Below are 11888 nucleotides of genomic sequence, written 5' to 3'. Positions count from 1 at the left end.
CACCCATTACCAAAAACACCATTAAAATGAAAGTGAGCATCCAATCAGCCCCTGGGGTGTTAGATCATCCACAGGCCAGTTAAAAACTATATGAGAAAGTGTTCTCATTCTGGTTTTGACAATATGAGCGTATAAGAGTAAATGTAAACTTTTAGACATGGTTCATGTCAGGCCCATGTCTGCTAAATCATTTTATATCATTTGTTCAGTGTTTATTAAAAATAGTCTTGTATTAAACTGAAGAAAAAAGAAAACAAGTATAAAAGAGTTTAAAAGTTTCCCTAGAACTCAGTCTTTTATGATGTGAGACACTTGAGTTCTACTTTTTGTCAGCAATTAGAGGTTTCTTCCTCTAAATTGTTAGTATAAATGTCTGTCTGTTTTAATTCACTGTTTTCCTGCAACATTATGGTTCCCTAATGAGAATGCTCCCCAGCACCTAGACACCATTCCCTAAGAGCCCTCCCATACTATTACATGGAGAGGAGGGCCCAGCAGGGTGGCAGGAAGGTCACACAGTGGTTCTCTGTGATAGCAGCCCACCAACAGAGGAATAAATATTCAGGGGAAAAGCAGGCTCTGACAATAAACCTACATTTGTTAACTCCATCTCTGAACTAAAAGGTAAAATACAACCCCCTGTGTATTCCACAACTTCCTTGCCTCTAGGAAAATAAAGTTTAGCTACCCTCCCCCACTATTCGTATAGACTTTTAGAGAAACTTTACTAAAACTTTATATAGCATTGGTCTGTCCTAATGTAAAAGACATTGGTCTCTCCTAACACATATTGTCAGTAATGATTTTAATTCATCTAAAAAGGACTGAGTCCAAAGTTTATCCCTAAAAGGACAAAGAAATATTATTTCTACTGTCTTTAGAACTTTCATTAGAAAGTTAACATGTCTATGAGTATTGCTGACCTAACTTTAAACAAAACAGAAATCAGTCATGTATGAAACTGAGCTAGTTTTTTATGGCTTTTTATTTAAAATATTGTTGATTCTTTCTGTGTTCTGTTTTCTAGAAGTCAAAAAAATAATTTTCTGTTTTTTGAGCTATTTGTATTTTTTCAAGCAATGTATGCTCTTATGAGCAGAGTTTGAAACATGTATTTTCTCTCTCTCTTTAATTTCTCCCTCCAGAATTTAAAAGCTACTTGTAAGTATTCTTAATTCCTGACAATACAGTTATTTGCATAAGTTCAGTAAGAATCTGTTTTGTTCTATAAGACATGATAAAGGCACTGGTTATTTTACCAAGACTTTCTCTGAAATAGCATTTACAGAAGTGTCCAGACTGCACTAAGGAATTAAAGTTGACTTTATAAAGCCAATAAAAAGCCCTTTGGAAAACTGGCCAGATACCCATGAGTAACATTTCCTATCTGTGGTGAGTAATGAAGGTCACTTGCTGATGGGTCTGGGAATCAAAATATGCTTGGGAATCCCAAGGAAAGAGGAAATTATCCAATGCATACAGGTATCAAATGGCACGGATGAAATCTGGACTTCTGAAAGGCTTTCAAGAAAAGCCCAGCATGATTCCTTATAAAAGATTCCAACAAGGTGGAGTGAGAGTGTATCGCCAAAAATAAATAAATAAATATATATATATATATATTTATATATATATTATATTTTATATATATATATATAATCCCACACACACACACACAAAAGATTCCAACAAAGCCAATTTTAAAAGAAAAAAGAGCCTTGATAATTAATTATTCTTACTGCACTCTATGCAAATAATCAGACCCAGTATACTGAAAGTACAGTTTGTTTTAGCAACTAAGTTAGTTTTGCTGTATTTTGTTTTTAGTAAAAAGAAATATTAGAGAGAGAAAAATGGTTCAAAAAAGCCTGTGACCCACCTGTATTAAATCTTAGTCTTGTCTGTAATGTCAACTCATAAAATAAAACATAACTGTTTTACTAAACTAATCTGTTAAATGGAGTTAAGAGACTAGTCAAAGAGTATAAAATTATATACAGTAGCTATATTTACTCTAAAGCCTTAAGACTCAACAAAGATCACCTGTTGGCTACACTAGAAAATTTGTGCAGTATCAAATGTTAATGGTGTAACTGTAACACTGCATCCTACTGTGCTGAATCCGTATACTCTGCTGAGTTTACTGCTGGCAGAAGCCAAGTGGCCCACTTGCCTGGACTCAAAGGATGACATCTAGAGACAGTCAACATGCCCTGCTCCGGCCACATACTGAGATCTGGCTGGTCAATGCATGGCTGAAGCCTGAGGAAACTCCTTGAAGGACTTGTCTTAATTGGACTTTTGGACTTTGGGAAAAAGGGAGAAAATGTCACAGGGAAAAGTGTATTAGCCCACCACCATGGTATTGTTAAAGCCTGAGTAGAGAGCCCAAGAAGAGTCACAGTCCCTAAAACCTCAGTGCTAAAATATCAGTACTTGCAGAAATAAGCTGATATTGAGACCCTAAATCAACTCCTTCAACATTAGATCTCTGGCAAGCCTATTAAAAAGTGCATGAGAGTATATAAGTGTGGTGCGACTGAAAAAACTCTGAGGGTGAAGTTAGACCTCCCTTCACGGGGTCTAAGGGAGTATTAGTTTGCCTCCTATGGCTAAGTGGCAACTCAAGTAAAAATCCAGGCTGCCCTGGTTAAAAAACAAGTTGGAATTGCATACATGTGAGTGCTTAGAGAATGACTGAGACAGGTAACAATAGGTGGGGCTTTGCCCCTACCACCACATTCACCAGGTAAAATGAATGTGCCCTTCTTCCCTGCTCTAACTTTGTGGTGGCTTTTCCCCCACCACCACATTCACCAGGTAAAATGAATGTGCCCTTCTTCCCTGCTCTAACTTTGTCCCCTGATTATTAAGTCTTTGCTACAGTTTTTGTCTAGAAAGAGAAATAAGGTGTATGCTCCTTAGTCAGGGTGGAGCCATCCAAAATGTTTAGAAATACTTTATTCATAACCTTGCTGAAACTCAGAGAATTATATCTGGAGATAGGAATCTGATACAAACCAATTATCAGTCCCTTCCCAGTGACACAGAAGGATCAAGGATTTGATTCCCCATAAGACCAGTGGGGAATGTCGTACCCAGCAAAAGGACCCCTAAAAGCCCCTAACAGTCTCAGCCTGAGTCCCCAAACATCTCAACTCCCCCTCCCCCTTGGGTTAATTCCTCAAACAGGTTTTAGAATTGAACAAGGAAGTTCCCTGAATTCCCAAGAACTCCTGGCAGCAGGTAAAACAATGGGAAAACTTACCCCATAGAACAGGGAAGTTCTCTCAGTTTCCCCAACCTCCTAGCAATGGCTAAACAATAGTAAAAAAAAAAAAAAAAATTACCTATGCAAAGTTCCCAAGGTGCTGCATCCAGCTAGTTGCCCCCATGCCAACTCTCCATGCCAACCACCTTGTACTATACCATGCAGTCGCCAGGTTGTAGCCCCCTGACTGTAACCCCACCCCAGCTAACTGCCACGTTTTTGTTTTTGTTTCTGCTTGCTTGCACAGCAACAAAAATAGTATAAAAAGCAACCTGCTTTTCTCTTCAGTGCCATTTGCCTTTGGGTGGTGGCCCACCTGCGCAGGTGTAATAAATCACCATCTGATTTATACCTAAAGTGGGGTCCTAGTCTTTCTTCCAGGTGGCAAATGTGTTACAACAGAACAATGACATGGAAATGTAGACCATTCTCTTCTAAGACAAAAAATAATTAAAGAGAATGAATGGAATAGAAAGAAATAAAATGATGTTGTAAATGATTATTTTAGGGATCTGAATAAACCTGACAGGCAGAAATAATGTAGAGGAAAAAGGCATTCTCCAAGAGTAGTTGAATTTCCTAACTGCAGAAGACAAAGAGGTAACAGGAAAACAATACAAGACAACTGTTTTTCTTTTGAGAAGAAGCTTTGTTTCTTACATAAGGACATTGTAGAGAGTCCAGGCCCACTCTTGTGGTCAGAGGAGCAAGACAAGGTTATAAGGGACTTAATATTCAATCTTTGGTTCTTCTTTATTACCAAGAATTGGATGGACTTTGAATGGCAATTTCAAAACAAATTGATGTGTATTGTTTGAAAGAAAAGAAAAGTAAACGACTTGTGCACCATCATTTGTCATTTTCATTAGACATTACAATCATAGGGTGGGCACTTGTAGCTCACTGAATAAGGTGCCAGCCACATAAACCAAAGATCATGGTTAAAGTCCAGCCCAGGCCTGCTAAACAACAATTACAACTGCAACCAAAAAATAGCCAGGCACTGTAGCTGATGCCTGTAGTGGCAGCTACTTGGGAGGCTGAGGCAAGAGAATCGCTTAAGCCCAAGAGTTTGAGTTTGCTGTGACCTGTGATGCCAAGGTACTCTGCTGAGGGTGACAAAGTGAGACTCTGTCACAGAAAAAAAACAAAAAAATGGACTCATAATCATAATCACTTGTGTCTTTAACATTTCCCATAATATATGAAAATCTACTACAAGAAAAAAAAATCATGATTTTCATCAGCACATTCTGAGAGATGTGAAAAGACTTCTGGGCTTGGCACCCATAGCACAGTGGTTAAGGTGCTAGCCACATGCACTGAGGCTGGTGGGTTCAAACTCTGCCCTGGCCAGCTAAGACAACAATGAGAACTGCAACAAAAAATAGCCGGGTGTTGTGGTGGGTGCATGTAGTCCCACCTACTTGGGCAGCTGAGGCAAGAGGATCCTTTAAGGCCAAGAGTTTGAGGTTGCTATGAGCTGTGTCCCTGAGACACTCTACTATGGGTGAAAAAATGAGACTCTGTCTCAAAAAACAAACAAACAGAAAGATTTCTGGGGCGGCGCCTGTGGCTCAGTCAGTAAGGCGCCGGCCCCATATACCGAGGGTGGCGGGTTCAAACCCGGCCCCGGCCAAACTGCAACCAAAAAATAGCTGGGCGTTGTGGCGGGCGCCTGTAGTCCCAGCTACTTGGGAGGCTGAGGCAAGAGAATCGCTTAAGCCCAGGAGTTGGAGGTTGCTGTGAGCTGTGTGAGGCCACGGCACTCTACCTAGGGCCATAAAGTGAGACTCTGTCTCTACAAAAAAAAAAAAAAAAAAAGATTTCTGGTTTAATTATTATTAACAAAAAGTTTTCTACTTTCAAAAGTTCTCAGCATGCCTAACTTATAATTTGCTTTTTGTTTGTCTGTTTGTTTTTTAGAGACAGAGTCTCACTACGTCGCCTTCGTTGGAGTGCTGTGGCATCACAGCTCACTGCAACCTTAAACTCTGGGGCTTAAGGATTACCTTGCGTAAGCCTCCCAAGTAGCTGAGATTTCAGGGGCCTGCCACAATACTCTGCTATTTTTTTGTTGCAATTGTCATTGTTGTTTAGCTGGCCCAGGCTGGGTTCAAACCCGCCAGCCTCCATGCATATGGTCGGCACCCAACTCACTGAGCTATGTGCGCTGAGCCTACAATTTGTTTCTATAATTATTAATTTTTACAATTATTCCCAGCAAATCAAAAACTTTAAAATTTTAATACTACCTAACGTTGTTTGTTTGTTTATTTATTTACAGACAGAGTCTCACTCTGTTGCCCCAGGCTAGAGTGCCATGGTGTCATAGCCCCTAACAATTTCAAACTCCTTAGTTTAAGCACTTCTTCTCTTATCGCCTCAAGCTAATTTTTTTTTTTTTTTTTTTTTTAACTAGAATGGGTTTTCCTCTTGCTCTGGCTGGTCTGGAATTCCTGAGCTTAAGGAACCCACCCACATTGGCCTCCCCGAGTGCTAGGATTTGCAGGCATTGTGGCAGAGACAGACACCACCACAATCTTTTTTTTACCTATTTGTGAACATTAGAATGCACTTGAAAACATTAGAATGCACTTGAAAACATATAAACATATATGAATTGAATAAACATATAAATGAATTGCAGGAGTTTCAGGAATGCCTAAACAACACGAGATTAACACTGAACCAGTGAGCTGAATGGGGCTATTGGGTATCAAAGTAAAAACCTCAAATAAAGGCAGAAAGTGAAATTTCTTGATTCTCACCTACAGCCTCAAAATGGCAGCCTGTAAAATAATTTAATATTATATTTTCTGGGCAACACCTGTGGCTCAAAGGAGTAGGGTGCTGGCCCCATATACCAGAGATGGCGGGTTCAAACACAGCCCTGGCCAAAATAAAGAAAAAAGAAAAAAAACAAAAGCCTTGGCTACTGTGGCTCAAGCGGCTAAGGCTCCAGCCATGTACACCTGAGCTGGAAGGTTCGATTCCAGCCTGGGCCTGCCAAACAACATTGATGGCTGCAACTAAATAATAGCCAGGCATTGTGGTGGGCACCTGTAGTCCCAGCTACTTGGGAGGCGGAGGCAAGAGAATCGCTTTAGCCCAGGAGTTGGAGGTTGCTGTGAGGTGTGATTCCACAGCTCTGACTTAAAAAGAAAATATATATATATATATATTTTTTTTTTGAGTTTTTTCATATATATATATGAGTTTTGAATTTTTTTCCAACCCCTGCAACAGCTTCAGGGATTTCTACATATGGCAAGTTTCTGCTAGGTATGGATTCTTAACTATGGCTTAATTCTTAAACCCTTGTATCAGGACTTCGAAAGACAGGAAACACACCCTTGTATTAAACTAAGGAGTGTGACAAAGCGCTGCAGAAACTTAAGTCTCTCTAAGGCCTCTGCTTTTGGTCTGCATTAGTTAATAAAATTCTTCTTTCCATATGTGTATGAAAGACAGAGAACTGGGGTTTGGCCTTCAAATACTAATACAAAAATTTCACCTTGGGACAAGTGACTAGGGTTCATGTTCCTCATCAAATTTTCTTCCTACTTCAGCAAAAAAGAAACTTCTAGTTCCTGCAGGTGGAATGGGAAGATCTCAAAACTTCTTGTGGGCTGGGCTCATGCTTATAATCCCAGACTTGGGAGGCTGAGGTAGGTGGATTGCCTGAGCTCACAACTTCAAGACCAGCCTGAGGCAAAACAAGACCCCGTCTCTAAAAATAGCTGGGTGTTTTGGCGAGAACCTATAGTCCCAGACAGTTGGGAGGCTGAGGGAAGAGTGAGAGAGGATACCCGGGAAGGATGAGGTCTAAGAGAACAGAGGTCTTCTCAAGGACACTGCAAGGATATATGTTCAGGGTCCTGTCTATGGTGACTAAACTCTTAGAAATTTGTAAACTTAACTTCCTGGGACCTGGAAGGCTGAGGCAAGAAAATTGCTTAAGCCCTAGAGCTTGAGCTTTCTGTGAGCTGTGACACAATGGTACTGTACTGAGGGGTACATAGTGAGACTCTGTCTCAAAAAAAAAAAAAAAATAGTTGACTCATCAATGGGCTGTGGGCTTTGAACCTGGCCCATGTTTGCCAAACAGCAATGATAACTGTAACAAAAAAAAATAGCTGGGTGTTATGCCTGGCGCCTGTAGTCCCAGCTTCCTGGGAGGCTGAGGCAAGAGAATTGCTTAAGCCCAAGAGTGTGAGGTTGCTGTGAGCTGTGGCGATGGCACTCTACCGAGGGCAACATAGGGAGATGCTGTCACAAAACAAACAAACAAACAACAACAACAAATTCGGAAGTTTCACAACTACCAAAAGCTATATTGTCTTCCTGCAAGATGCCAGTCATGCACTGTCCAGGACACCAGAAAAGACTTAATTCTGAGCAAAACCCAGCAGTTTCTCAGAATTCCCCAGGGTACTCTGAAAAAATGAGATTTCACCCGGGACTGTGTTTTATATGCAGCAGGCCATGTCACTGGGCAAAACTATGCCCAAAGCAAAACCCTTCCCTCAAACTGTGTCCAATCTGAAGAAGGCTTTACTGGAAGTTTAAGGAACCAAGTTCTTCTGAGAATTTGGTTCGCAGACATTCCCAGAATAAGGCAAAATTCAGCCCAAGTCCTGGGGACCTGGTTAACGGATGCACCAAAAATGTGCCTGAATTTCCTGACCTTCTGGGCCTAGCTGTTAAAGATCCACGGTTCTCAGAGGATCAGAGTGTCCCCTGGATAATTCCAAAGTCTAGACTCCAGAGGAATTTGCTAGCGGAAGATAAGCCAATTTCTTTTTTAATAGACATGGGAGCAACCTCATCGACACTGCCATCTAATAAAGGTCCTTTAGAACAGAGATGTCGATGACGGGTATTGATGTAATGTAATCTACCCCATGTTACTCCACCTTTATGGTGCACACTTTCTGGACACTTTTTCGCATTCATTCCTTATCATTCCCTCATGTAATGTTCCCCAACTGCGTAGAGATACTCTCAAAATTGCAAGCAACCTTGACAATTCCCCCTGGTTCCCACCTCTCACTACCCATCCTGCTCCTCTCCAACCCTTCCCCAACATCCCCTCCATTGTCTCGATCTGAGCTCCCTGTAGATCCTATTGTAACACTACACCCTTTCCCAAATATTTCTTTTTTCCCTTACCGAATCCTGAAGACACCTGTTTTTTTTTTTATCATTTTTTTTTTCAGAGACAGAGTTTTACTTTGTTGCGCTCAGCTGTGCTGTCACAGCCCAAAGCAGCCTCCAGCTCTTGGGCTTAGGCGATTCTCTTTCCTCAGCCTGCCAAGTAGCTGGGACCACAGGTGCTTGCCACAACCCTGGGTATTTTTTGTTGCAGTTTTGCCGGGGCCAGGTTTGAACCTGCCACCCTCAGTACATGGGGCTGGTGCCCTACTCACTGAGCCACAGGTGCCACCTTTTTTGTTTGTTTGGTTTTTTGTTTTTTGAGACAGAGCCTCAAGCTCTCACCTTGCGTAGAGTACCGACACATCACAGCTCAGAGCAACCTCCAACTCTAGGGCTCAAGTGATTCTCCTGCCTTTTCCTCCCAAGTAGCTGGGACCACAGGTGCCCACCATAGCGCCCAACTATTTTTTGGTTGCAGCCGACATTGTTATTTGGCGGGCCCGGGCTGATTGAACCCGCCAACTCAGGTGTATGTGGCTGGCGCTTTAGCCACTTGAGCCACAGGTGCAGAGCCAAGACACCTGGTTTATTGATGGCAGTTCTTTTAGGCCACTGCTCAGTCCATTGCCTAGACAGGTTTTGCTACTCTATCCTCTTCCCACATTATCACCTCTGTAACTCTGCCTCCGGGGACTTAATCACAATAAGCAGAATTCATGACCACCCAAGCCTCCTTTATGAACAGTGCCACACTGCTTAAAGACCTCCTAAACGGAACTACACTTCCAAAGGAAATTGCCCTTATTCACTGTAAAGAACACCACATTATTCCTAGATTCCATCTCTCCAGCTCTATTCAGAGCAACAAAGCCCAGCTTTTATTAGCCACATCACCTCCCAAATTTCACAAGCCCTAGGAATTCAATGGCATCTACATGTGCCTTACACACCCCAATCATCAGGAAAAGTAGAGCAAACAAATACCATCCTTATACAACAGCTCACAAAGATAGTGCCCTGCAAGACTTTACCTCCTTGTTGGACAGGCCCTCACATGGTTCTTTTTTTTTTAGACAGAGCCTCAAGCTGTTGCCCTGGGTAGAGTGCCGTAGATCATAGCTCACAGCAACCTCAAACTCCTGGGCTCAAGCAAGTCTCCTGTCTCCCCTCCCAAGTAGCTGGGACTACAGGTGCCTGCCACAACGCCCGGCTATTTTTTGGTTGCAGCTGTCATTGTTGTTTGGCAGGCCCGGGATGGATTCGAACCCGCCAGCTCAGGTGTATGTGGCTGGTGCCTTAGCCGCTTGAGCCACAGGCGCCGAGCCCCTCACATGGTTCTTTACAGCAGCCCCAAGGCTGTTCACCATGTGGATCCCCCTAGTTAGAATTCACGGATCCTGAATAAAATGGTGTTCTACAGGAAAACTTCCAAAACTGAAGAACTATCACTAGAAATCTCAAGTACTGTCCCCCACCACCTCAAACTCACCAGGATCCCTGAAGAATCCACTTCCTAATAAATGTATAACATTCTTACCAAATTTTTTCTTTTCTCTATAACTAATCTCAGGATGCCTGGCTACTCTCACATGTTCAAAGTTGGAACCACCTCCCAGAACCCTCTAAAACTCTGTGATTACAGGGCACCTTCCAAGACTTTTCCGCTCAAGAAACACAATTTTCTTATTCTTTCTTTTTCTCCTTCTGACTACCCCTCCTACCGATTCTGGCATTTCTCCCCTACCCATCGATCTCAACTGATGATAAAATCACTAATCACAATCCTTCTCATTCTCAGTTACAGCAATTCCTTGCTTCATCTCTCAATTTATTGATCAATCACCTGAAAACTATCATATGATCACCCTACTAAATACCAACCACCTCAAACTGAAGAAAATCCAAAAAATTCCTGTAAACACCATTCCTCTCCCCTTCCAATTAATTTTATAGACAGCCCAAACAGCTTCTCCCCCTTCAAGAAGCCAGCAAAAAGAAGCCACACCCATCACCCTACCTCCTTATAATAAACTAAAGAGGCTGGTCTGATAGATCAACTGCCCAAATAAAGTTGCCCTGCCCAGACAGGCTCATGTTCAGGGCCCACCCAGAGAAGGTCAAACTCAAGTCCCTCCCAGGAAATAGGAATGCCACCAATCTTGACTGACCAAACCCTTTAAATCCAGGTCCACCATAGCGCACGTGTGGATTTCTCCCCAGTCAGGAATCTCAGCCCACCTGTACTGGAGGTGGAATGAAGGCCACGTTAACTACAAAAATTGGATCTCCCTTTTCCTTTTGTCGCCCGTCTCAGAATGATTTTATCCTTGGGTCTGGAACCTTTCACTAAATATACCACTTTAGCCATTTTTGTCAACAACAGCTATTGGACTCAATCTGAAAATTAGTCCATTGGCATGTGCCATTGTCAAGGATCTTAATGCAACTCCTCAAGCCAAAAACACTGAGCATTGAATTAAAACAAGTATGAGAAGCTATGCTAAAAAAATTAAGCAGCCATTATTGATTATTAAAACACAATCATAGATGTAAAAACTTTAAAATCTATATACTGATTCAATTTATCTAACAGTTCCCAACTCATTAAAATCAAGTAAAGTTGTATAAAAGACACAGTCCAAATAAACAACAACCAAGATTTTTCAGAATATCCAATACTTCCTATCTAAAGAATTGTCATAATTACCCAACATTCCTTAAGTCTATACCTTTATAGTTATTCTTATGTTATATATTATAAGCTTCTTCATATGTTATAAAATGCAATGTATACCATTCATATGTACCCGCTGTTTCACAAATTTCTTTTTCTTTTTTTAATTTAATTTAATTTAATTTAATTTTTTTTGACAGAGTGTCACTTTGTCTCATCTGTAGAGTGCCTGGTGTCACAGCTCACAGCAACCTCCGATTCTTTTGCTTCAGACTCCCAAGTAGTTGGTACTACAGGTGTTGGGTAGAACACTGGTCTTTTTATTTATTTATTTATTTTTCCTTAAAAAACCCACACCCTTAAAGATTAGGTGTCCCTCTGGCTCAGGCTGGTCTCAAACTCATGAGCTCAGGCAATCTACCTGTCTGGACCTCCCAGAGTGCTAGAATTACAGGCCTGAGCCACCAGGCTCAGCCATGTTTCACAAATTTCAGAAATAAAACCGCACAGCCTGCATGTCAATTTAACTAACAATAACAAATTTAAAATTATTTAAAATTATTTTCATTTTAAATCAATTTCATAGATATGAAAATAAAATAAATACAAGTAGAGAATGTGGTAGACAGACCTCATAAACTTTCTTAGCTATTGCTTTTTTTTTTTATTAAATCATAGTTGTGTATACTAATTCAATCATGGTTCACCATACAATTGTTTTATAGACCATTTGACATATTTTCATCACACTGGTTAACGTAGCCTTCCTGGCATTTTCTTAGT

The sequence above is a fragment of the Nycticebus coucang genome, chromosome 20, assembly GCF_027406575.1.
Source record: "Nycticebus coucang isolate mNycCou1 chromosome 20, mNycCou1.pri, whole genome shotgun sequence".
Lineage (NCBI taxonomy): Eukaryota > Metazoa > Chordata > Mammalia > Primates > Lorisidae > Nycticebus > Nycticebus coucang.
This window is presented reverse-complemented; position numbering follows the sequence as displayed.